The sequence below is a fragment of the Lepus europaeus genome, chromosome 3 (genome assembly GCF_033115175.1).
Source record: "Lepus europaeus isolate LE1 chromosome 3, mLepTim1.pri, whole genome shotgun sequence".
In the NCBI taxonomy this organism is placed as follows: Eukaryota; Metazoa; Chordata; class Mammalia; order Lagomorpha; family Leporidae; genus Lepus; species Lepus europaeus.
In genome coordinates, this window is record NC_084829.1 from 86,389,547 (window position 1) to 86,416,626 (window position 27,080).

The 27,080-nt window shown below is 46.5% G+C and overlaps 1 protein-coding gene and 1 pseudogene across 2 annotated transcripts in view; both read left to right on the plus strand.

The window, feature by feature from the left end:
- ANKRD6 (ankyrin repeat domain 6) overlaps positions 1-27,080 on the plus strand; it is a 206,192-nt gene that overhangs the window by 24,961 nt on the left and 154,151 nt on the right. The window lies entirely within an intron of this gene.
- Positions 9,184-10,287, plus strand: LOC133757001 (cyclin-G1-like; annotated as a pseudogene).

Here is a 27,080-nt window from a genome sequence, read left to right on the forward strand (position 1 = left end):
TTGAAAATTAAATAAAATGGGGATGTGGGCCTTGGACACTGCAGTTAACTTGCTGCCACCCACATCGCATATTGTGGTGCCTGTTTTGAGTCCAAGCTATTCCACCTCTGATCGAGCTTCCTGCTACTGTGCACTTTGGTGGGCAGGGGATGATGGCCCAAGTAGTGAGGTCCCTGCCAACCTTGTGGGAGACCTGGATTGAGTTCCTGCCTCCTGGTTTTTGGCCTTGCTCAGCCCTGGCAGTTTTGGGGATTTGGGAAGTGAACCCATGGATGGACGACCTCTTACTGTGTCGCTCTGCCTTTTGAATAAATAAATAAATCCAGGTTTTTAAAAAGGTAAACAATTTTGTAAAATACTATGCTGTGTTGAATATACAGGTATTTTAGTTTGTGAAGCCATTATATTGTTGAAGCATTCAATGGTTATTTTCACTTCTACGTGTAATGCTGCAGCAAACATTTTGTACATGAGCGTCCCACTGGAGGTTCCGTTCCTTGACAAATGGAATTACTGAGTCAGAGGCATTTATATTATTGAGGCTTTTGACACGTCGCCAGATTGTCCTCTGGAAGTTTTCAGCGGCAATCCATAGGAGTTTGTTTTCTTGCCTTCTCATCAGTTTTGATGCATTTTTTACATTCAAGTTGATAGGTAGGAACGTTGTGTTTTCATTGCTCTATTTGATTATAAAGAGGGCTGAACATTTTGTATGTTAGCCTCTATATTTTCTCTTTTCTCCATGTGACCTGTCTGTAAATTTCTTGCGTGCATTTTTCTTTTGAGATATTCACCTTTTACACAATCCGTTTGTAAGAGATCATTATATAGGGGCCGGCGCTGTGGCGTAGCAGGTAAAGCTGCCACCTGCAGTGCTGGCATCCCATAAGGTGGGGATTCGAGTCCTGGCTGCTCCACTTCCAATCTGGCTCTCTGCTATGGCCTGGGAAAGCAGTAGAAGATGGCCCAAGTTCTTGGGCCCCTGCACCCATGTGGGAGACCTGGAAGATGTCCTGGCTTTGGATCAGCACAGCTCTGGCCTTTGCGGCCATCTGGGGAGTGAATGAGTGGTTAGACCTCTCTCTGTCTATCCTTCTCTCTCTGTGTAACTCTGACTTTCAAGTAAATAAGTCTTTAAAAAAAGATCATTATATAGAAAAGCTGTCAATTGACATCATTAAGTTTTTTTTCTTTCAAGAAGTAGAATTTCAACAACTTTGTTAAAGATGGGCAATTATACTTTATCCGTGAGATCTCTAAGAGAAAAACCACAAGTTAGATGATTTATGTACACAAATACCACAATATTTATCACTTGACACAGTAGGAATGTTTTTTCCCCCCCCTGAATATATCAAGTACTTGCTGGTGAGTTAGTTTAATTTTTAGAGCTTCCTTTGTTAATGTACTTCATTCATCTTGTTTGAGGATTGTGAATCTCATTTTTAAAATTTTAGTTTATGGCCGGCGCCGTGGCACAATAGGCTAATCCTCTGCCTCTGGCGCCGGCACACTGGGTTCTAGTCCTGGTCAGGGCACCGGATTCTGTCCCAGTTGCTCCTCTTCCAGTCCAGCTCTCTGCTGTGGCCCGGGAGGGCAGTGGAGGATGGCCCAAGTGCTTGGGCGCTACACCCTCATGGGAGACCAGGAGGAGGCACCTGGCTCCTGGCTTCGGATCGGCATAGTTCCGGCTGTGGCGGTCATTTGGGGAGTGAACCAACGGGGAAAAAAAGGAAGACCTTTCTCTCTGTCTCTCTCTCACTGTCTGTAACTCTACCTGTCAAATAAATAAAATCTTAAACTAAAATTTTTTTACTTTTTTTTTTTTAATTTGAAAGGCAGAGTTCCAGAGAGAGGGAGAGACAGATCTTCCATCCACAAGCAGTATGCCACAATGCCAGCCCTGTGAACTCCATTTTGTACAATACCTGGATTCGGCCTCAGTCTTAAAACTCTCACAGTCTCAGTATTTGTCAATCACCTTTGGGCAGATAGGTCAGGATCAAGATGGAAGACACGCAGATGTTTGTGTTCCAGACCCGAGTCAGTACTGATTGGCGTGATAACGCTTTCAGTGACTTACAAGTTGGGATTCTCTCTGAAGGACTAGAGCCGTTGTTAAGGACTTCTGCTTGTCTCTGAAGATGATCACAAGTGCTCCCCCTTGCAGAGTGGATCACTGTCACTCGGCCTCCTGCCATTCCCGCTCCCACAAGCATCCAGAGTTGGGGCCATGTTCATCCGGGCAGCGTTTTAGGACTTGCACTGGGAGGGTCTATTCTGTGACTCTGGAAGCGGAAATGAATTCCTGTAGGGCAGTTTGAAATGTCACCAGTACTTTCATTTTTTTTTTTTTTTTTTTAATTTTTGACAGGCAGAGTGGACAGTGAGAGAGAGACAGAGAGAAAGGTCTTCCTTTTGCCGTTGGTTCACCCTCCAATGGCCGCCGCGGTTGGCGCGCTGCGGCCGGCGCACCGCGCTGTTCCGATGGCAGGAGCCAGGTGCTTCTCCTGGTCTCCCCTGGGGTGCAGAGCCCAAGCACTTGGGCCATCCTCCACTGCACTCCCTGGCCACAGCAGAGAGCTGGCCTGGAAGAGGGGCAACCGGGACAGGATCGGTGCCCCGACCGGGACTAGAACCCGGTGTGCCGGCGCCGCAAGGCGGAGGATTAGCCTACTGAGCCACGGCGCCGGCCGTCACCAGTACTTTCAGACGTGTTCTTGAGCGGAAAACAGCCACACACTGGTGGAGCTCCTGAGACCGTGAACGTGGCTCTCATTCTAGCTCCTTTGCTTCCCAGCTGATCATCGCTCCGCTGAAAGTCTCCCCACCCCCAGATGTCCAAGGAGACATGGCTGAGGAGCAGAAAAGCCGTAAACAAAGCCCGTTAGACGACCTACACCAAGTGCCTGGCTTTGCGCCTTACCCATAGGATATCTTTATGGTTTATCCTCTCAGCCTAAGGAGATCACTATTTTGGTCAAGGAGTCTAAACACTCAACGTTCATCTAAAAGATGATAATGGGGTCCTCATGTTCTGTTTCTTTCTCTCGATCATAGTTAAGAGTCACATTCTGGCCGGCGCCGCGGCTCACTAGGCTAATCCTCCGCCTTGCGGCGCTGGCACCCCGGGTTCTAGTCCCGGTCGGGGCACCGATCCTGTCCCGGTTGCCCCTCTTCCAGGCCAGCTCTCTGCTGTGGCCAGGGAGTGCAGTGGAGGATGGCCCAAGTGCTTGGGCCCTGCACCCCATGGGAGACCAGGAGAAGCACCTGGCTCCTGCCTTCGGATCAGCGCGGTGCGCTGGCCGCGGCGTGCTACCGCGGCGGCCATTGGAGGGTGAACCAACAGCAAAGGAAGACCTTTCTCTCTGTCTCTCTCTCACTGTCCACTCTGCCTGTTAAAAATAAAAAAAAAAAAAGAAAAAAAAAAGAAAAAAGAGTCGTATTCTTCATTATCTATAATCTTTTATTTGAAAGTGAGAACAGACTACAGGGAAATAGAGAAGGTCTAAGTCAGCAGAGCAAAAATCGGACCTCTACCACATTATTTATAGGTATTTAGGTCTTATTTACTGAGACATGGTTAACATGTTGTCTTTTTGATGCTTGAACTTGAAGGTGACCTTAGAATTACTTTTGTTTTTAATTTTCCCCAATATTTACAGCATTTTCGAGCTAACCCAGAGTGCATTTAGAATTTTTAATGGTATTTTGAGAAATGTGGCTACCTTTCCAAGGCATATCATTGCATTTCATAAAAATTGTATTCCAGACTTCTGACTCATTCTTCCTTCTCCACACTCCCCCCCCCCCCCCCCCCCCCCCCCCCCCCCCCCGTTTTAAGGTCTGTTAATTTTTCACCTCAGGAATAATGCTGATTGTCTGGAACTTGTCTTTCCAAAGGGGGCACTAAAGCTGTCTTAGCGTTTGGATTTTCTTCAGAACCATTAATTACCTCTGCATTTGTTGATACAGAGCCCAAAAGCCAATGGCAGAGGGGAAGAGGGTGCACAGGACACAGCTGCCTCTAAACTGTGGCATTTGAGTAAAATTCCTAATGAAAATCGTCAACTAACAGTGGAACCTCGTGGCAGTCAGGTTCTCTTGAGGGGTTTTGTGGGGTTGTAGATGTCTCCTGTTTCATATCCACATGGGCCCCATTGTGAGCTTCTCCTATTCTGTATGTGGCAGCAATTTCAAGTCAGGACTTGAGCTCCCATGTCTGCCACATTAGCTTAGTCGCTGGGCTGTCCCTTACTGCAGGGTCACGTTCCCCGGGTCTGCAAGTCCAGCACTAGCGGCTGCATTCACCCGTCCAGAGGACTGTTAGTGCGGGCGCTGCACACCCCTCTGAGGATCGCCGGTAAACTGTGCTCAGAGCCGGTAGCCACCTCAACCCTCTTCACCCTTAGCCCGGCTTAACTGTCTCATCTCATCCGTGCTGCCCGTGGACCCAGCGCTCTGCCCTGCTGGTCTGAGGAGGCCGCCAGTTGCTGAGCAGCCGGTACCTTTCCTACTCCCATCTCGGTACCACGGAAGCTGAGCTGGACCCCTGACCCCAAGGTGCCTGCTCGGCAGGGCTCCTGTGCCGTCTGTCACTGCCGTGGCACTCCTCTGCAGCTACAGTGAACGTGTGCAGGCCGTTTTCTGTCGTGCCTGCAGGTAGGGAGCCGCTTAACCTCTGTCGAGTGCCAGGCGCAGGCCTCAGACCGCTGGTCGGCAGCCCGGGTCCGTCTTCATTCTCTTCTGGCTCCTTCCCCCGCAACTGCCTCTGCTCTGCTCTCCTATTGCCCACCAACCACCACCCTGACCCTCCTCGCCCCTCTGTCGTCAGCTGCTGCCACCTCTCTCCTTCTCTTCTTTCCATAAAATCTGTTTTCTTTTCATGCAAGAGAGCAGCTTTGTTGCTTTTCCTGACCTACAATCCCCTTATAGAACAATGCGGAATTTGAAGAGGGTAAAAATCGCCCAAAATGCCATCGCCTAGAGGTGAAGTGCCTTGCAACGAACAGCCCATCTCACTTCACCGTGGCGCGAGCTCGGTGGGCGTGGTGCTCAACTTTACGCAGTGCATTCAAAACTACATGTTGTTCTGCCACAGGCTTTTCTGAAAAAATAACTGGACAATAGTTGGGGACATCTTTCCAGTTCATGTTAGTCCTGATCATGACTGTAAATGATATTATAAAGTATTTCATGGACTCAGAAATGTTACCTTCTCTTAATGAGCATTTAGGTTCCCTCCTGTTGGACACTTGAACCCAAATGATTCCGGTCTCATAATGGATCTTACTGTTCAGTGGGTCCGTTGTCTCTTTCAGACCCTTGATGCATTTTGCTATTAGAATGTCTTTATCCACTTGAAGAAATTTCTTAAAACTTAAGAATGTTGCACGTATTTCTCTATTTTTCTTGTGAAGATTTATTTATTTGAAAGACAGTGACAGAAAGAGAGAGCTCCCATTTGCTGGTTTGTTCCCTAAATAGCTACAATGTCTGGACTCTTAGTGGAGTGTTTTGGTTCCCTTATATAAAGAATCGCGTCATCTGCAAACAGATAATTTGACTTCCTCTTTTCCAATTTCTTTTCTTTTCTTTTTTTTTTTTTGACAGGAAGAGTGGACAGTGAGAGAGAGAGACAGAGAGAAAAGTCTTCCTTTGCCGTTGGTTCACCCTCCAATGGCCGCCGCGGCCGGCGCGCCGTGGTGATCCGAAGGCAGGAGCCAGGTGCTTATCCTGGTCTCCCATGGGGTGCAGGGCCCAAGCACTTGGGCCATCCTCCTCTGCACTCCCGGGCCATAGCAGAGAGCTGGCCTGGAAGAGGGGCAACCGGGACAGAATCCGGCGCCCCGACCGGGACTAGAACCTGGTGTCCCGGCGCCGCAAGGCGGAGGATTAGCCTGTTGAGCCATGGCGCTGGCTCTCTTTTCCAATTTCTGTCCCTTTAATTGCTTTTTCTTGCTTGATGGATCTGGCTAAAACTTCGATGTCTATATATTTTTTAAAAGATTTATTTATTTGAAAGTTGGAATTACACAGAGGAGGAGAGGCAGAAAGAGAGAGGTCTTTCATCTGCTGGCTCACTCCCCAATTGAACACAATGGCCAGAGCTGTGCCAATCTGAAGCCAGGAGCTTCTTCCGGGTCTCCCACATGGGTGCAGGGGGCCAAGGACTTGGACCATCTCAACTGCCTTCCCAGGCCACAGCATAGAGCTGGACTGGAAGTAGAGCAGCTGGGACTCGAACTGGCGCCCATATGGGATGCCGGCACTACAGGCAGTGGCTTTATATGCTACACCACAGCTCCAGCCCCCAAAAGTATATTAAATAGTAATGGTGAGAGTGGCATCCTTTCCTGGATCCTGAAGTTAGTGGAAATGCTTTCAGCTTTTCTCCATTCAATATGATGCTAACTGGGTTTGTTATATATTGCCTTTATATGTTGAGGTATGTTCCTTCTATAACCACTTTTAAAGTATTTATTTATTTGAGAGGTAGAGTTACAGACAGAGAGGGAGAGACTAAGAGAAAGGTCTTTGATCTGTTGGTTCACTCCCCAGGTGGCCACAATGGCCAGAGCTGAGCCGATCTGAAGCCAGGACCAGGAGCTTCTTCTGGGTCTCCCACATAGGTGCAGGGGCCCAAGGACTTGAACCATCCTCCACTGTTTTCACATTAGTAGGGAGCTGGATAGAGAGTAGAGCACCCGGGACTCAAACTGGTGTCCATAAAGGATGCCAGCACTGCAGACGGCAGCTTTAATCTGCTGAACCACAGCACCGACCACTTCCCTAATTGTTTTCATTTTCATTTGTTTCAAAGAATTTTTTGATTCCCCTTTGGTTTCTTCTGTGACTCACTGTTCATTCAGGAGCATGTTGTTCAGTCCCCATGTGTTTGTATATTTTCTTGAGTTTTTTGTTAATTTCCAGCTTCATTCTCTGTGGTCAGAAAAGATACATGGTATGATTGCAATTTTTTTGAATTTGTTGTGACTTATTTTATGGCCTAGTGTTCGGTCTATCCTAGAGAATGTTCCATGTACTGATGAAAAGAATGTGTATTCTACAGCTGTGGGGTAAAATGTTCTATAGGAATCAGGCCCATTTGCTCTGTAGTTTTGTTATTTCTTGACTTTTTTGGTGTGGTGGATCTGTCCATTGAAGAGTGTTGAGGTCCTCCATTATTATTGTACACACCACTGCAGGCTCTGCGCTCATCTTCATGCAGAGTTCTCCCTGTGTGCACACCTCTAAATTTCCCTTTGTAAAACACACCACCCTTGTTGGTTTAGAACCCATTGTAATGACCTCATCTTGATCTTATCACATTCTGAGGTACTCCGGGTAGGACTTGAGTATGTATGTTTTGGGTGGAGACTATTAACTAAACCCATCATAGCAATGGTCAAGCCCCCTGATTGTTTTCAATGGTTTGACTTTTTGGATCTTTGGGGTATGCTATTTGTATATTTCAAGTATTAACAAGATGTTTTCCTACATTGCAGATTCAGTAACTTGGATTTTACTCTAATTTCATTTTGCTTTCACCTATCTGTAAGATCTCCCTACCGTCAGTGTTTGCATTTCTCGACCTCTAGATCTTTCCCATTCCTGAAACCACCATGTCCTGACCATTAACCACTGCCTCGGTTGTAGGGAGTTTCTATTGCAGAACCTCTAACCTAACTGAAGAAGCCGCTTACTTTGCATGTGGGGACATGTGTTAGAAAGTAGGTGGAACAAGTTACAAAGCGTCCCAGGCTGATCTTTCAAAGCAATCTTAGGTTAGTTGGATGATGGGAGGAGTTGTGCTTACAGTGATGCCCACCTGACTTACCAGGAAGCACTCAGAGGCCTCCTGGAGCCTGTGCAGTAAAGTTTGTAAGGGGAGGGGGAATGACCCCCTAATGAGTTCAATTAGGGACTACTATTTTTTATAGCCAGAAGGAAGAAATTTTAGTATTTTCTTGCATGGGGGGTGTGCTAATCGGTAATGCTAATAAGCTGTATATGTATGTTTCAGCTATAAGGAAGGATTTTGAATGTTTCACCGTAAAGGAATGGTTAGTGTTGGAGGAGATGGATGTAGTCACTGAGTTGGAACATTGCACATTGTGTACATGTATTCATCACGTGGTACCCAATAAATATATAAATACCCCATATCTTTACATCAGTTAAAAATGAAAATACAAACATTTCATTTTACAGAATTTTTTAAAAGACCTTTTTTTTAAAGTTTGTTTATGTATTTGAAAGGCAGAGTGACAGAGACAGAGGTCTTCCATCCACTGGTTCACTCCCCAGATGGCTGCAATGACTGGAGCTGGGCCGACCTGAAGCCAGGAGCCAGGAGCTTCTTCCAGGTCTCCCACATGGGTGCAGGGGCCCAAGGACTTGGGCCACCTCAACTGCCTTCCCAGGCCATAGCAGAAAGCGGAATCAGAAGAGGAGCAGCAGGGAACCAGTGCCCATATGGGATGCTGGCACTGCAGATGGCAGCTTTACCCACTATACCACAGTGCCTGCCCCAAGATTTATTTTTATTTATTTGAAAGTTACAGAGAAGGAGGGAGGGAGGGGAAGAGGGAGAAGGAGAGAGACAGAGACAGATCAACCTCCTATCTACTAGTTCACTCCCCAGATGGCCTCAGTGGCCCAACCTGGGCCAGGCCGAAGCCAGGCAAGACTCTGTCCAGGTCTCTCACATGGATGCAGGGGCCTAAGGACCCGAGCCATCTTCAGCTGCTTTCCTGGGCACATCAGCAGGGAGCTGGATCAGAAGTGGAGTGACCAGGACTCAAACTGGTGCCCATATGGAATGCCAGGGTCACAGGTGGTGGTTTAACCCATTATATCGCAATGCCAGCCCCCATTATAAAGGATTTATAAAACAACAAGACAAAGTGGTATATTGAGTCTTCATATACCTGTAACCCAATTTCTGTAATTCTCAACAAGGGAACAATCTTAGTTCATGTCAACAAAAATTCTAATTTATTTTCAAGTAAATCTCAGGCATTGATTTATTTGCTGTTAATATATCAGTGTGTGCCCTTTGGCTTTGAGCTGACCCTGAGAAGGGCAATGTGGAAACGTCTACCCAGGACAGCTCTGCCTCCCCAGGCCCTGGGAGTCCCTTGTCTCCTAGGCCTCTGGAGGGAGGTTACCACTGAACTGCTGACAGCTGACTCCCAGAAACTGCTACACCAGCTGTACACTGTTGGAGCAGAGGTCCAGGGGTCAGCCCGAGGTCTGCGGCTGGAGATGGAGTTTGTGTGTGATAATGGCCTCAGAATGACTGCACAGCTGAGGGACTTTGTGGTAAAAGATCTTGGGCTAAGTCAGTTTTTTTACTTCAACATGGAGACATTTTCTAGAAACACAGATAACAATGGCTGGAGCTGCACCAATCCAAAGCCAGGAGCTTCTTCCAGGTCTCCCACGTGGGTGCAGGGGCCCAAGCACTTGGGCTGTCTTCTGCTTTCCCAGGCCATAGCAGAGAGCTGGATCGGAAGTGGGGCAGCTGGGACTCGAACCGGAGTCCATATGGGATGCCAGCCCTGCAGGCAACAGCTTTACCTGCTATACCAAAATGCTGGCCCCACAGACATTTTCTCTAGCTGTGAATTTACTGGACAGATTCCTGTCTAAAATGAAGGTACAGCCCAAGTACCTTGGATGTGTTGGTCTCAGCTGCTTTATTTGGCTATAAAATCGATAGAATAGGAAAGGAATGTCTCACTGGCAACTGACTTGATCCGGATCAGTCAGTACAGGTGCCTGGCTTCAGACTCAATGAGAATGGAAAGCATTGTATTGGAGAAAGTGTGTTGGAAAGTCATAGCTACTGTTGCCTTTCAGTTTCTGCAACTCCGTTATTCACTCGTTCAGGAGCACTTCCCGTTCCAAAGGAGAAATAGCCTTAATTTTGAAAGAGTGGAAGCTGAACTTTAGGCACGTCACTGCAGGATCTTGTTTTCTGAAGCAAAGCCCACTGTGTTGGCACTGTCTATCATTGCATTGGAGAGCCAAGCACAGAAGTGTGTAGAGTTAACAGGAGGAGTCGAATGTTCTCAGAAACATTCTAAGATGAATGGTAGAGATTTGACCTCCTGGCAAGAGCTTGTACCCAAGTGCTTAACTGAGTATTCATCAAGCAGGTGTTCCAAACCAAATGTTCAGAAGTTGAAATGGATTGTTTGTGGGCATACTGCACGGCAGTCGAAGCATAGTTACTACAGAATAACTCGCCTTCCAGCCATTCCTGCAATGGTTCCTTAATTGGCACATCTGGATCATTGTTACACTCCACATAGAGGAAATCATCCAGTGCAATAACTTTCTTTTACAATTGAAGAATTAAAATATCATTGATCTTCAAAGTAAACAAAATGGAGTTGCAAAAGCAAAGGGGAAGTAACTGCATTGATTTGGTCAGCTAATATTTGAAGACATTTATTGTATACAGCACCCTAAGGGTAAGGAATTATCCAACTTCTGATATGTATGTAAGTAATTTCATTAATCAGCATAAATAGTGTCTTCCTCAACAACCCAAGTTTTAAAAGTAGCAGTAAAATCATACTTCGCTATTGTACATCATCTTGCTCTATGTAGACCCAAGCTCTGGCTCATTTAAATATAATACTAGGGACCAGTGCTGTGGCATAGTTTGCTAAGCCTCTGCCTGTGGCTCTGGCATCCCATATGGGTACCAGTTTGAGTCCTGGCTGCTCCACTTCCAATCTAGCTCTCTGCTGTAACCTGGAAAAGCAGTGGAAGACAGCCCAAGTGCTTGGGCCTCTGCACCCCCATGGGAGACCCAGAAGAAGCTTCTGGTTCCTGGCTTCTGATCAGCTCAGCTCCGGCTGTTGCAGCCATTTGGGGAGTGAACCAGAGGATGGAAGATCTCTCTTTCTCTCTGCCTCTGCCTCTCTGTAACTCTGCCTTTCAAATCTTTTTTTTTTTTTAAAAATAATACTAGCTGAAATGAACACTAGGACAAACTTTTGGATCATATGTGGACTAATTTGAGACTGTTAGCTTATAAGCAAAATCAATATGAACTTGGATGGTGTATTTAAAGAAAAAGCAAGATATAGCAGATCGGTCTCCCTGGCAGGTGTCTGGAAACTACAAGGGTGGCTCAACATGGCAGTTTACTAGAACAGTTAGAGTTCTGGAAAGTGGTTACATGCATAAAGTCAACTTGGGGTTACTGCACATACATTCCTTTTTTTTTTTAAACTTCCGTTGGTTTACCCCCCAAATGGCCGCTATGGCCAGCGCACTGCACCAATCCGAAGCCAGGAGCCAGGTGCTTCCTCCTGGCTGTCCCACATGGGTGCAGATGCCCAGTCACCTGGGCCATCCTCCGCTGTCCTCCTGGGTCACAGCAGAGAGCTGAACTGGAAGAGGAGCAGCCGGGACTAGAACCCGGCGCCCATATGGGATGTCGGTGCCACAGGCGGAGGATTAGCCAGGTGAGCCACGGCGCCGGCCCCTGCATATACATTCTTGCCATTTAAATTTCTTAACTAGTAATGATTATTTTTCCACTCAAAATTAACATTTAACATATGTATGATTATGAATCTTAAACATGAACTGTTCACTTTTAACAGTAATATTTCAGAGAGGTCTGATAAGTTGGGTTTTTGTTTAAGGAGAATTAGTACAGCAACAACAAAAACTCTTCTCTGAACCTTTTCTCTGCAACTCTGAGCTATGGATTCCATGATGTCTTCGTGAGTTTAAATTTGAAGCCTCAATTTCACAACTAGATTAGCATGATGTTCTCAGACTTGAGAAAACTACCCGATTACTATTATGCTGTAATGGAATTATGTTTAGAAATGAATTCATCTGTGAAGCAGTCAAATCGAAGTTAAAAGCATAAATGTGTGCGTGTGTGTGTGTGTATGTATGAGAGAGAGAGAGAATATATGAATCTTTCATCTACTGGTTCATTCCCCAAATGGGCGCAATGGCCTGGCCTTGGCCAAAGCCCAGAGCAGGAACTCCATCCAGGTCTCCCACGTGAGTGCAGGGGCTCAAGTACTTGAGCCATCCTCTGCTGCTTTCCCAGACACATTAGCAGTGAGCTGGATTGGAAGTGGAACAGCCTGGACTTGATCCAGTGTGGCAGGTGGTGGCTTTTCTTGCTTTGTCACAGCATCTACCCCTACAAATGCACTTTCAAGGTATAATAAAAGTTAATGTTTTAGGCAGTGTGAATGGTTTCTTGTTACCCAAAATGCAAATAATATAATCCCGAGAAGGGGACATTATTAGTACATGGGAATTACATTTAAATTTGAAGGCATTTTATAGAAAGAAAAAAACAAAATAGACCTAATAAGTTTGGCAGATTCATAATGTTTAATTTTTTTTCCAGAAAACAGGTGATGTTTGTACATGTGATAAAATCTCCTATACAGAATCTCCTGCTCCTGTCTAGTCCTATCAAGAAAACTGGTTTCTATTTTATTAGTTGCTCAAATTATCACTCTGAGAACTTACGTTAGCGGAGTAAAGGAAGTTTGGACTAAATTCTCCAGAAGTCTTTGCTGCTTTTATAAATCTGCCTTCTAATTTAGATGAGATTTTTATTTAAAAGGAAAAAAACATGCTTTCACTCATGCCCTGTCTTTACGAACAGTCAGTCAACTTTTCTTCACAAATAGCTCATCACCAAGGCGGAGTTGAGTAACCGTTCTTCAGTAGGTCAGTGAATTGAAGGCCTACGATGCAGGTGTCACGGGTGATGAGCAGTGCACAGCCTGAGGCCACGCAGTGTCTGTAATCAATTTTGACATCGTGCTCTGGGTAAATACACAATGCAAAAACAAAAACCAAAGAATCATAGCATATATTATCCTTAAATTTTGTAAGCCGTGTTTTTTTTTTTTTTTTTTTTTTTTTTTTTTTTTTTTTTGACAGGCAGAGTGGACAGTGAGAGAGAGAGAGAGAGAAAGGTCTTCCTTTGCCGTTGGTTCACCCTCCAATGGCCGCCGCTGCCGGCGCGCTGCGGCCGGCGCACTGCACTGATCCGATGGCAGGAGCCAGGTGCTTCTCCTGGTCTCCCATGGGGTACAGGGCCCAAGCACTTGGGCCATCCTCCACTGCACTCCCTGGCCACAGCAGAGAGCTGGCCTGGAAGAGGGGCAACCGGGACAGAATCCGGTGCCCTGACCGGGACTAGAACCTGGTGTGCCGGCGCCGCAAGGCGGAGGATTAGCCTATTGAGCCGCGGCGCCGGCCTGTAAGCCGTGTTTTATGGATAACTTCAGCTTTCCCTAAAGGCTGATATATTTCAGTTATTTTGATACATCAGTGTTAACTTTGAATTGGCAGAGGTAGCCTAATCAAATATCATTATTTTGGCACTAAGTGATACCCTCTTCAATAAAGTTATTGAAATGCAAGAAAATTTCAGTACATTCTAGAAGATAGGGACTTGTTAAAAATAACCTCACCATCATTTTCACTCCTAAAAATAGCAATTCCATAACAGCAGTAAGTATTCAGTTATTGTTCAAGTTTCCAGTTGTCTAAAATATAAGATTTTTAAAAAATGATAGATTTGAATAAGGATCCTAATAAGGCACACACAGGGATTGATCAGGATAATTTGAAGTCTAGTTTAATGGATGCCCGCCTGGGCACTGTCTTTCCCTTGCTGCTTCTTGTCCCCCCACCTCTAGTAAGCAATTCTGGATGAAGCCAGAATTCTGGATAAAAGGCTCACGACTTCGCTGGTTCTGTCCTCGTGGTATCATTCAACAGGTGGTTCTGTCCCCAGCGCTGCGTGTGAATTGGCGGTTGGTCCAGGAACTTGGCCGTGCTCACCCTGGGTTTCTTTGCCTCCTTCCTGCTCAGTGAGATGTTCCCCATCCGTAGCCTGTGCCATCTGGCAGCTCCCTTAGCAGCCACTGGCGAACATGGTCCAGACGCATGCGTGCATCGGTGCTGCCCAGTGGCTGTGCTGCGATTGCACCTCCCTTCGTCATTTCCCAGCTGCAGGGTGGGGAGAAGCCGCTCTTCCTCTAGTCTGGTTACTGGTGGTGCAGTTTATAACAGGACAGGCAGGGTAGAGCTGATTGTTTCTTTTATCGTTAGTTTTTTTTTTTTTTTTAAGACCAGTGTGTTTAATTTTCCAATCTCCACCACCTCCCCCACTACCAGCAATGTAACTGCCCAGTCCAGAAAGCCAGGAGCTGGCGGGGTCCCATGGGGAAAAGCTGGAGCAGGATTTATGGCGGCATCTGGATCTGCAGTTAACAGGACACAGCCCCGCGGTGGCCACGGAGGAACCAGGGTTCGTGAATCTTCTGTGGGTGCACAGAGGTGGAGGGGGCACAAGTGGGGAGCAGGAGCTGGCGGTTACTGGAAGTGGTTGAGCTTCTGAGCTCTTTTCTGGCCTTGGGCGGTAGTTCTGCTTTGCAGTGCACCTGCCTCAAACAGGTCCCTACTGTGATCTGTTCTCAGGATAGCCTGTGCCTGGAGTGTTCACACACTGCCCATCCAGAACACCTGCGAGTGAAGGTGGCCGAAGCCTACCTGCCTCCAGGTGGCTCTTTTTGGAATACACCACTACCTCAGCATGTCACCTGGGCTCCCTGGGTCTTGGCAGTGCGTGGCTTCTGTGCAAGCCCAGGCGAGCCCTGCCCTTTCACACTGCTTGCCTACTCTGCTCCCTGGGAAAGGCAGAGTAAGTCACTAGATGCTGCCAGCCCACATCTGCTATTGCTGAGTTCACCTTGGCTCCGCGAGCTGGAGCTCGGTCCACTGGGAGAAGGTTCTGCCAATGTCCCCGGGTACCTGGCCTCATACCTGACCAGGGATAACCTCAAAGGAAGGAAATTCCCTGCCCGCTCACTGATCACCCATCTGTCCCCACAGTCATAGACTTTGTGTTTTCATGGTGGATTGTTTATTCTCTTCGTGTTTAATGGGGTTTCTTTACCTTTTTGTTTTGTTTGTTTTTGAAAGATTTATTTGTTTGAAAGAGTTAGAGAGGTAGAGCTAGAGAGAAAGAAAGGTTTTCCATCTGCTGGTTCACTCCCCAGATGACCACAATGGCCAGAGCTGAGCTGATCTGAAGCCAGGAGTTTCTTCTGGGTCTCTCACACAGGTGCAGGGGCCCAAGCACTTGGGCCATCTTCTGCTTTCCCAGGCCATAGCAGAGAGCTGGTCTGGAAGTGGAGCAGCCGGGACTCAAATGCTGGGACCCGTATGGGATGCCTGCATTGCAGGCTGGGGCTTTAACCTGCTGTGCCACAGCACTGGCCCCTCTTTATCTTATTTAAAAAAATACTTTTCTATTTGAAAGGCAGAGAGACAATGAGATTCCCCCACAAATGGCTGCAACAGCTGCAGCTGGGCCAGGTCAAAACCAGGAGTCGAACTCAAGCTGGGGCTCCCAACTAGTGCTTTGGCTGTTAGCTTCTGTCCCACATGGTGCATATTATGGGACATTGGAATTGGGAGTTGAGCTCAGATTCAAACCCAGGGACTCCAGTATGGCATGTGGTTGTCTCATGCAGTGGCTTAGCCACTGCACCAAATGCCTGCCCCTAGGGTTTTTTGTTTTTACTTAAGACTTATTTTATTTGAAAGGCAGAGTTATGGAGAGAGGGAGACAAAGCAACAAATCTCCCATCTGCTGGTTCATTCCTCAAATGGATGCCATGACCTGATCTGGACCAGGCGGAAGCCAGGGTCTCCTTCCAGATCTCCCGTGCAGGTGCAGGTACCTAAGGACTTGGGCCATCTGCCACTGCTTTACCAGGTGCATTAGCGGGGAGCTGGATCAGAAGAGGAGCAGCCAGGACACAAACCATTGCCCATGTGGGATGCTGGCACTGCAGGCACAGGCTTAGCCTCCTAGAGCACAGGACCTGCCCCTGTTTTGTTTTAAATAAGAGGTTATCTGTTTTCTCCTAACTTGCCATTCCTAACTTTCAAATTCAAATTTACTCTTGCTTGTGCTTTTTTTTTTTTATTTTGACAGGCAGAGTTAGACAGAGAGAAAGGTTGTCCTTCCGTTGGTTCACCCCCCAAATAGCCGCCACAGTGGGAGCTGCGCTGATCTGAAGCCAGGAGCCAGATGCTTCTCCTGGTCTCCCATGGGGTGCAGGGCCCAAGTACTTGGGCCATCCTCCACTGCACTCCCGGGCCACAGCAGAGCTGGACTGGGAGAGGAGCGGCCGGGACTAGAACCCGGTGCCCATATGGGTTGCCTGCGCTGCAGGCGGAGGATTAACCAAGTGAGCCACGGCACCGGCCTCTTGCTTGTGCTTTTTTACCTTTATGTAAATCATTGCAATGGGTCTAGATAGTTTATTAAAAAGTAAATGTTTGCTATATTTTAAAAATAATTTTACTGTAAAAGTGTCACTTTTTCTTTCCTTTCAAAATCTTTATCATTCAAGGGTTGTCTAATTTTAAACCTCACTAGACAATCTGTATATCAAATGTAAAGCATTTATTAATCAAGCATAATAGCATTACTTTGTAATGTTGTATGATACTAATGAGATTGTTTTTGTTTTTAAAGATTTTATTTATCTATTTGAGAGGTAGAGTTACAGATAGAGGGAGAGATAAAGAAAGGTCTTCCATCTGTGATTCACTCCCAAGTGGCCACAATGGCCAAAGCTAGGCCTATCCAAAGCCAGTTGCCAGGAGCTTCTTCTGGGTCTCCCACACGAGTGCAAGGGCCCAAATACTTGGGCCATCTTCTACTGCCTTCCCAAGCCATAAACAGAGCTGGATCAGAAGAGGAGCAGCCAGGTCACAAACCGGCCCCCATATGGGATGCCGGTGCCATAGGCAGCGGCTTAGCCTACTGCACCACCGTGCTGGCCCCTGAGGTAGTCTTTCTAAACATTGTTACCAGGCACTGTCAGTCCAGCAAACAGTGAAACTTGAGACTTAAATACCATGCTATAGATGGAGAAGCCAGGGGCAGTGAGTAATTATGTGTGGAGCTTCTGATGCTGCATAACTCAACTTCTGTGTGTGTTTTGTCCCCACATCTCTGGAGCTGTCATTAGCTTGAGCTGGGGATGGGGGGAAGTATCTATAAGTAGTTATCGACAGAATTTTCATACAACAGTAACTTCTAGAATCTTGTTAATCTGAAAAATTGCCTTTCCAGTAGTTCTTTGACAGTCTAGAAATGCACCTGGTGTTAATTTCGCTTTGGTGTGGAATTGCTCGGGTTTTACCTCTGGCTCCTTTGCAGCCTGCAGTGAGGAGGTTTAACTAACCCTGAATTCATGACCTCCACGGAATCTTTGTACTTTGACTCAACTATGAAGGAAGTGAAACATATAGTGAGAAACTTGTCTTTATAAATTGTCAGAAAGCACCAGTCTGAAGACTATGTAAAACATGAACTGATGCACGGAAACACAATCTCTTTAGAAAACAAACCTTACGAGCCCAAACGGAAGATCTGAGCATTTCTCATTTAAGAAAAAAGTCTCATTCATATGGCTCTCCCTCCTTGAGTATTTGGACATTAACCATTGTTATCATCTAATTTCTGTTTGTGAATCTGGAAGCTAAAAAGGAAACAATCTAACTCTTGCTCATTTCAATTATATTTGTATGTTAACATCTGCATGTGATTGGAACAAGCAGAGTTGTATCAACACACTTGTTTCTGGTTCCTTGCCAAAAATGAAGACATCAAAGGAAAGAGGAAACTGGGCAACAGATCATAGCTGTGTGTGTTTCAAATTCGATGGTTGTTCTAGCTCTCTCTTTCCACAGCTTTTCGAAACAGAACTGTCCCTCCCACAGCCCCCTGCTAGAGTGACCAGCCCAATCCTGGGTAGATCAGAGTTCTAGTTACCTTCACATTTGTATGAACATGGTAGGTAGACCAGTTGATTATTCTTGTTACCTTTATGTTTGTACATGCATGGAGTGATTTTTTTTCTAGGATAGATTCCCAGATGTAGGAATACTCAAAGACAGACATGTATCAGCTTAATAAATACTGCTGAATTGTCCTCCAGAAAGGTGGTATGGCCGCCAACAGTAAAAGTGAAATCCATCACCAAATTGTAATGAAATACCACAGGACTGTACATGGGGATCCAGACAAGCCTGAAGTTCTGCCAACCATTTCCTTTTTCTCCTCCTTTCTTCCCTCCCTCTCCTCCTTCCTGAAAGACAGAGATCTTCCATCTGCTGGTTCTCTCCCCAAATGTCTGCAACAGCACAAGCTGGAGTGAGTCAAAGCAGGACTCCATAACTCAGGCTGGACCTCTTCCTAGGTGGGTGGCAGGGTCCCAAGTGGTTGGATGTCACCTGGTATCTCCAAGAGTGTGCATTAGCAGGAAGTAGAATCAGAAGCAGAGCCTGGATTTGAACCCAGGTACTCCTATATGGGATGCAGGCATCACAAATAGCATCTTAAGTGCCATGCCAATCACCTGCCCCTTGTCAGCCATTTTCTAGACAAGAAGTCAATTCTGGCCAGTGCTGCGGCTCAATAGGCTAATCCTCCCGGCACACCGGGTTCTAGTCCCAGTCGGGGCGCTGGATTCTGTCCCGGTTGCTCCTCTTCCTGTCCAGCTCTCTGCCGTGGCCCAGGAGTGCAGTGGAGGATGGCCCAAGTGCTTGGGCCCTGCATCCACATAGGAGACCAGGAGAAGCACCTGGCTTCTGGCTTCGGATCAGCGCGGTGCACTGGCTGCAGCGGCCATTGGGGGAGTGAACCAACGGAAAAGGAAGACCTTTCTCTGTCTCTCTCTCTCACTGTCCACTCTGCCTGTCAAAAAGTCAATTATTGGAACAGTTATTAGTTGTTATAGACATTATAAAACAATTTACAAGTGTTCTCAGAAAATAACATTTTCATAAATACCTTTTATTAAGGACAGGTGTTGTGATGCATTGGATTAAACCACCACTTGGGATGCCTGCATCATATTGGAGTGCCTGGGATGGAGTCCTGTCTGTGTTTTTTGTTTGAGCTCCCTGCTAATGTGCCTGGGAGGCAGCAGGAGACAGCTCTGGTACCTGAGTCCCTACCACCGGTGTAGGAGACCTGACTGGAGCTCCTGGCTCCTGGCTTCAGCCCAGCACAGCCACTACTGTTGTGGGTATTTGTGGAGTGAACCAGGGGATGGAAGATCTTCCCCCGCCCCCTCCTTCTCTCCTTCTCTGTCTCTCTGGCTCTGCCTTTCAAAGAAATAAAAATAAACTAAAAAAAAAAATTGAATCTTTAAAAATGCTTAATTCTAATTTTATGAGTTTTAAATGCTGTTTATTTTTGACACATAATTATATGTATTTATAGGGTACAGTGTGATGTTTTGGTACATGTATACATTGTTACTCTTGATAAATCAACTTTGAAAATTGCTGACTATGTATGTATACATTTACCAGTTGCAATTAGTATGTATTTTCATACTTTCATTGTTTACAAAACTGTCTCATAAGCTGTTTCTTGTTTCTCTGTATCTTTCATAATGGTCACTTAACAGTTGCATGATGCTGTTTTGTTATAATAGCTTAATTTGTTAATTCAGTTCTTAATATTGGATGTTTAGTGTACAACCAGATGCTGAAACTGCGTGTTCCTAAATGGTAAAATGTATTAGTTCTGATTAATGATTTATATTACTTTAATATAGAAACATTTGGGAAATACACACAGAATCCAGGAACACACACAAATCTTTTATATCCTCTGTTAGGACATGTGTTTACTGAATTTTGATAAGTACTGACAAATTGCTCCCCAAGTAAATTATAGAATTTAGATTCCCAACATTGTATGGGATTGCCTATTTCCCTATGTGGCCACCAACGTGGATATAGTAGTTATTCTTTGTTTTATTTTTGAGAACTTGATAGGGAAAACTATTTTTATACATTTTATATTTCATTTATTGTTGGTAAGGTTGAACATTATTGTATTTAAAAAGTTCTAGGAAAAAGATTGAGAGAAATATGGCCAGAAGTATAAACCATGATTTGTTACCTTTGAAGATTTTGGAAGATTAACGTTTTCCACTTTGTGCACTACCATAGCATTTAAAGTATGTGTGACTTGGCACCCCCACCCCAATTTCAAATATAAAGTTTTAAAAGTAGTGAATAGGGCATATTTTTATTTTACTTATTTTTAGATTTATTTCCTTACTTGAAAGTCGGAGTTCAGGGGAGGGGAGCGAGCGATATCTTCCATCCTCTGGTTCACTCCCCGAGTGGCCACAATGGCCAGGGCTGAGACAGGCCAAAGCCAGGGAGCTTCATCCAGGTCTCCAACGTAGGGGGCTCGGGCCAAAACACTTGGGCTTTCTTCTGTTGCTTTTCCCAGGCACACTGGAAGGGAGCTGGGTCGGAAGTATAGCAGCTGTGACACGAACTTGCACCCATTAGGGATGCCTGTTTCATTGGCAATGGATTTACACGCTTCACCACAATGCTAGCCACAGGGCATCTTTTTAAAGTACATTGAATATGATTAGGTATCAATTATGCAAGACACTGTTGGGTAGAGACTATAGAAAACTGGCTAAAGTGTAGCCCTTGGTTTCATTGTTTTGTTGCGTCAGTAAAATGTATTCATAATCACTTTTAAGATGAGGAAATAGGGGCCAGTGCTGTGGCATAGTGGGCTAAGCCTCCATCTGCAGTGCCTGCATCCTGTTATGAGACTGGTTCAAGTCCCGGCTGCTCTACTTCCAATCCAGCTCCCTGCTAATGCACCTGGGAGAGTAATGGAAGATGACCTAAGTGCTTGGGCCCCTGCACTCACATGAGAGACCTGGAAGAAGCTCCTGGCTTTGGTCTAAGTCAATTGTGGCCATTTGGGGAGCGAACCAGCAGATGGAATCTCTCTCTTCTGTGTCTCTCCCCTTCTCTCTCTCTGTAATTCTACTCTCAAATAATTCTTAAAAAGAAAAAAAAGGAAATAATAATTCTTTTTTAAAAAAAATTTATTTGAAAGAGTTACACAGAGAGGAGAGGGAGAGGGAGAGGGAGGTCTTCCATCCGATGGTTCACTCCCCAATTGGCCGCAATGGCTGGAGCTGCACCAATCCCAAGCCAGGAGCCAGGAGCTTCCTCTAAGTCTCCCACACGGGTGCAGGGGCACAAGGACTTGGACCATCTTCTACTGCTTTCCCAGGCCACAGCAGAGAGCTGGATTGGAAGAGGAGCAGCCGGGACTAGAACCGGCGCCCCATGGGATGCCGGCGCTTCAGGCAGGGTATTAACCTGCTGTGCCACAGCGCCGGCCCCAATAATACAGTTCTTACTAGTGACCCTGTGTCTCACTGAGACAGGACACCCTTATCATTCTTTACATGGTTCCTTCCTGCACCTTGTTCAGAGTGTCACATGGGGCATGGTTCTCTTTGTTGCTCTCCATAGTAGAGATGCTGCCAAATGGGTGGGATGGAGTCTGGCAGAGAGTTTGGGAGTCATTCTGAAAGCAGCTTAGAGTATAGAAAAGAATTCACTTGGAAGGCTGATCTTTTGGGATGGTTCCATTTCATTAGACAGTAATCGAGGAGAATATGGCTATGTATGGATAGAGAAAAACAATATTTATATGATGCCTTCAGCACTATCCATTGCTACAGATCTTGGAATGTATCCCCCAAGGATAAATGGGACTACTGTGTTACCCTGCCTTCAGTAATGTTTCTGGGTTCATATCTAGTCTCAGTAGTGCATCACCAAGACTCTCCTAGAGGAATAATGCAAAAACATAGGAAAGTGTATATTTGCAAAAATGAATAATGGACAACATCCCAGTGTTCGACCACAGAAAAACAGCAAAATGAGTTTCTACTAATTCTTCAGAACTCAAGTGGTGCTTCTCAAAGTCTTCCTGAGATGCTCCAGCTCTGGGCTCCCATGGTGACCTGTGTGTCACTCAGCACAGCACAACTGCAGGTTCTGTTTGTGCTGAGCTAGACACCTTAAAGGTAGTGAACTTGACTTCTTGGCTTGGTCTTCCCAATTCCTGGCACAGTGCCAGGCCCAAACATCTACATAATATGATTATATGTTCAGTGTGACTGTTAGGGCTTCTGTAACCGAGTACCACAAACTGGTTGAGTTTAAGGAACAGAAATTTGTCTTGCAGTTCAGGAGGCTGGAAATTGGGATGTTGGAAGAGTTGGCTCCTTCTGAAGGCTGGGAGGGCTTGATGGAGTCACATCAAAGTCTGTCTGTACCCAGAACAGTGCCAGAGGAGAGTGTGGGTCAAAGCAGTTCTCTTGGGATCAGCGTTGTGGTGCAGTGGGTAAGCCGCTGTCTGCCATGCCAGTGTCCCATATGAGTGCTGGTTCCAGTGTCCCATATGAGTCCTGGCTGCTCCACTTCTAATGCAGCTCCCTGCTAACGCACCTGGGAAGCAGCAGAGGATGGCCAAGTGCTTGGGCCCCTACCATCCACATGTGAATCCCGGATAGAATTCCAAGCTCCTGGTTTCAGCCTGGTCCAGTTATGGCTATTGTGGCCATTTGGGAAGTGAAACAGTAGATAGAAAATCAATATTTCTCTCTCTCCCTCTCTCTGTCTCCTTCATTTTCTCTGTGATTCTGCCTTTCTAATCTTTTTTTTTAAAGGCAGTTATCTTGATTTTTTTTTCATGACATAGGCAGAGAGAGAAGCTTCCTGGAACTGCCCTATTTACCCTCATGAGGTGAAAACCCAGGTGTCTGCTCAGGCCCTGCATGTGCACCGCGTGCTTGTACACACACACACACACACCACTCCCTGGGAACTCCCTCCCCTCCTCTGTTTTTGAGTCCTGGAACAGCAGTGAGATTCTGCCCTAGGAAACATTCATAAAATTCAATTGACCATAAGACTATTTCGTAAGTGCTCTTAGCGACTCAAATCATATCAAACTTTTTGAGAAATGGAGGAAGAAAGGAAAATGAATTTAAGGGAATAGTATCCAGTGAGCCAACCTTATTTTAAAACTGTACTAAGGGGGTCACGGATCTACATTTTGTAATTTCCGAAATGGCTAATGCTTGGACTGTTTTTTAGCATTGTAAGAGTAGCCTCTTGTCATTGTCAATTCTTTCTACATTACACAGGTTGCTTTTTAACTCACTATATTCCATGGTCATTTTGTTTCCAGTCCTGAAAGTCCCAAGACTCCATTCTTAAGAGGGGTCTCCTACCAGCTGCTAAGGAAAATCGCTGCAGCCCAGCTGGCTTCTGCCAGCAGCCCCCATGCAGGCCCTCCCTCCCCCAGACCCCTACAGGGAAGCCCCCTTTCCCACTGATGCACAGGGGAGGAGCTGGACTCCTCCCTCGCTTGTACGGATGTGTCTCCCTCCAGTCATCCATCCTTTGTCCTGCTGTGGAGCCCCCATGTAAATCGGCTCTCTGCATTCATGCACGATGGCCACCTCTGTGTCCCCTACCCCCAACCCTCCTTCCAGATAGGCCTGGACTCCTGGGGTTGTCCTCCTCCTGGTTACCCACTGCTTGTCTCCCCCTCCCAACCCTTTGTTCATAATACTGTATTTCCGAGAAGGAGATGGTAACCCCTAAAACTGATCAGTTGTTCGTTTTTGACACATCACACACCATTGTCTTACGGTGACTAGTAAGCTAATGAACTCCCGAGCCTAAAGGCAAGCAGGAACACTTATTTCTCTGAAATCTGTTTGCACCCAATTTTTGGGGGGTCCAGAATTCTGATTCTGTTCTGGGGGATCTTGTGTCCCTGAATAATTTGCAAACCTGCCTGCCGATTGCTGATGTATTTACCTAGGCTCCGGGCTCCGAAGACGGTGCAAAGCCCTCTTAAGGAGTTTGCCAAGGGTGTGCTGGCTCCCTAGAATAGGGAGAACAAAACCCAGGCCCTGGCTGCGGGGCCCAGCTGGCGGGCTGGCGGGCGGCTGGGAGGAGTGTCAGTTTGGTCATTGACATGTAAATGTCAGGGGGGCACTGAGGCTGGTCCCCGGCAGACACTCCCGCCAGCCTGAGACCCACACAAAGCCCTGCTCTCAGAGGCTGCGGGTTTGCCTTTGTGTGGCCAGGAGGAGCTGGTGCAGAGGTGAGTGAGTCCCGTGAGTATCTGTGCTGTCCTAGAACTGTTCTGTTTTGTACTGTGCCTGTAGGCGGAAAGTTCTCCCAGCTGCAGCCGTGGGAGTGGTCTCTCTGGAATGCACACTTCCCTGCGTGCTGACCTGGGTCCTTTCAAAGTTTTTGAAACGAAAATGAACACTACTAGATGATTACTAATTTGACTTGCTGTAAGGAGAGGAACAGTCACACTTGCACACATGTATGCATATTCAAGAAGACTGGACGTTAATAGGTTCGAAGTATGTATTAATTTCTGTAGCATAGCCTTGTTTTTGGCATTGTTTCTGGAGTCCTGCTTGCAGTCTTTCCCTCCTTCCCCCCCCCCCCCCAGGTTCCCTCCTTGTCTCTAGTGCTTAGAGCTTATAAATTGTGCACACTGGCATAACAAGCACATGAAAGGCTGTGTGCCTTGCAGGTGAGAGAAGCAAAGGAAATACACACCATTAGAAAAAGCACGGGACCGGCCGGCGCCGCGGTTCACTAGGCTAATCCTCCGCCTTGCGGCGCCGGCACACTGGGTTCTAGTCCCGGTCGGGGCACCGATCCTGTCCCGGTTGCCCCTCTTCCAGGCCAGCTCTCTGCGTGGCCAGGGAGTGCAGTGGAGGATGGCCCAAGTCCTTGGGCCCTGCACTCGCATGGGAGACCAGGATAAGCACCTGGCTCCTGCCATCGGATCAGCGCGGTGCGCCGGCCGCAGCGCGCCTACCACGGCGGCCATTGGAGGGTGAACCAATGGCAAAAGGAAGACCTTTCTCTCTGTCTCTCCCTCTCACTATCCACTCTGCCTGTCAAAAAAAAAAAAAAAAAATTAAAAAAAAAAAAAAAAGAATCCAAAAAAAGAAAAAGCACGGGACCAAAGCACTGCTAAAGAGTGGTGGGTACACAAAGGGGTTTTTTTTCCCTCCCTCTAAAACTCCAGTGGAGGAGTGAAGGCAGCGCCAGTGCCCTGGCTTCAGCGTGTGGCTTGTGAAGCATGCGGTGAACTGTGTACGTTTCTGTCATGCTTGGTCCTTTCTGAACTCGTATAAGATCACTTAGGTTTCCTATTCAGAATGATGGGTACTGGGTTGAGGTAGAGGAGAATCTTGATTTTTAGGTCTTGAAGTGAAAGAGTTTATTTGAAAAAAGCTATCCTTGGGTGCTTACAGAGATGGAACTTTGAAAGAAAACCTTTTGTTAATAAAAGGCGCATTTTCAGATCTACACCTCTCTCTCAGTCTTTCTCTCCTTTCTCTGTGGTGCAGAAACCCATCATTCACAGTGTGAGTTCAGTATGCAATGAATGTCCACCTTAATATTCAGACACTGTTTTGCTCTTTTAAAGTAATCATAACAGAATTCCCAGAATACTTGTAATGAGATTAGAAAAAAAAAATTAAACAGTATCCCAGCTAGCAGCCATGAAGCCTATCGGTAAGTCTGAAGTCTGTTCTTGATTTTAAGTGTCTCTTGCTCTAATGAGCACCCCTGGGGTTGGAACAGTGGGAAGAATACACTGGGCCTCTAGGTACCCAGGTGGCCTCAGCGATGGAGTAGACCAGAAGCTCTCAACGCAGAGCACTTGGGCATGCTGCTGGGGAGCATTTCAGGCTGTCGCAGTCTAGACACACGAATGCTTGGACCTGGATGCTGGGCATCCTGAAGCACCCCTGAAGTACTGCCCTGCCTAGTCCAGGGAACAGCTGGCCCACCCCAGTTAGAAGCGGCTCCCTCGCCGAGGAACTGGGCCCGGTGATCACTTGGTCTCTGTTTCTCTCCTGTTCATCAGAACATGGCAAGCATCCGAAAATGATGTGAAGCTAACGCCCTTGGTGACTGTGTGTTGCATTTACTATTACTTTCTTGTTCGGAGCACAGGTACACGTGTGACGCTGGGTCAGGTGACACTGGCAGTGGCATCTCGGTTCCAAGCTTCCCGGCTGCGGGAAGTCCCTGCTCTAAGCACAGAGCAGAGCCAGACCTGGGAATCTTGGTTGGCTTTGGATTTTCCTCCTGGCGTCCAGGGCCTGGACTTCTCTACTGTAGACAAAGGATGGCTGCCTCATCACACTCCCCGCTGCTGGGCGCTGTCACATCTGTGGGGACAGGGTCACCTAGGAGGCTTAAGGGCTGCCCTGCAAATTCGCCTGCCTGCAGTCCCAGGCCAGACTGCAGGGAAGCTTCTAGACACCCCTGTCGGGCAGGAAGGGATTTGAGCCCGAGGTATCTGAATTCTTCCACAGGTTGTTGAGGTTAAATGACTTCTTATTTGACAGTGAGGTGCTATTAAATGAAAGTCATGCAGGAAAGTTTCTCTTTGGATTCTCTAGAGCAAGCACCAGAGAGCTGTTACTCATCCTCACCATTCTCTGTGATGTGTTGCGTATATGCAACTCTTAACTACAGTGTAGGTTACCTGGGACCTAATTTTTTAGGATTTATTTTTAAGTATTTTAAAGAGTTAGAGAGGTAGAGACACAGAGAGAGGTCTTCCATCCACTGGTTCTCTCCCCAGTGGCTGCAATGGCCAGAGATGAGCCGATCTGAAATCAGGAGCTTCTTTTTAGTCTCCCACACACTTGGGCCATCTTCTACTGTTTTCCCAGGCCATAGCAGAGAGCTGAATGGAAGTGGAGCAGCCAGGACTCCAACCGGCACCCATATATGATGCCGGCACTGCAGGCGGCAGCTTTACTTGCTATTCCACAACGCTGGCTCCCTGGGGCCTATTTTTAAACTAATGTGTTGTTTTTGATTGCAAAAATTCTTTAATTAAAGAACATTCAAATCAGTATTACCTTTTGATACATACCTTGCTATTCTTTTTAAAAATGTTACAAAAATAGGATTATGATATATTTCAGAACCTACTTTGTTCACTTGATGATATCTCAATGCATGTTTCTATGATACAGCCGTTAGAGAAATGTACATGCCTTTGGTCTTATTTCAGGTTGCAATTAGACAATGCCATAGACACGGCGCTTTTAAGCATGGAA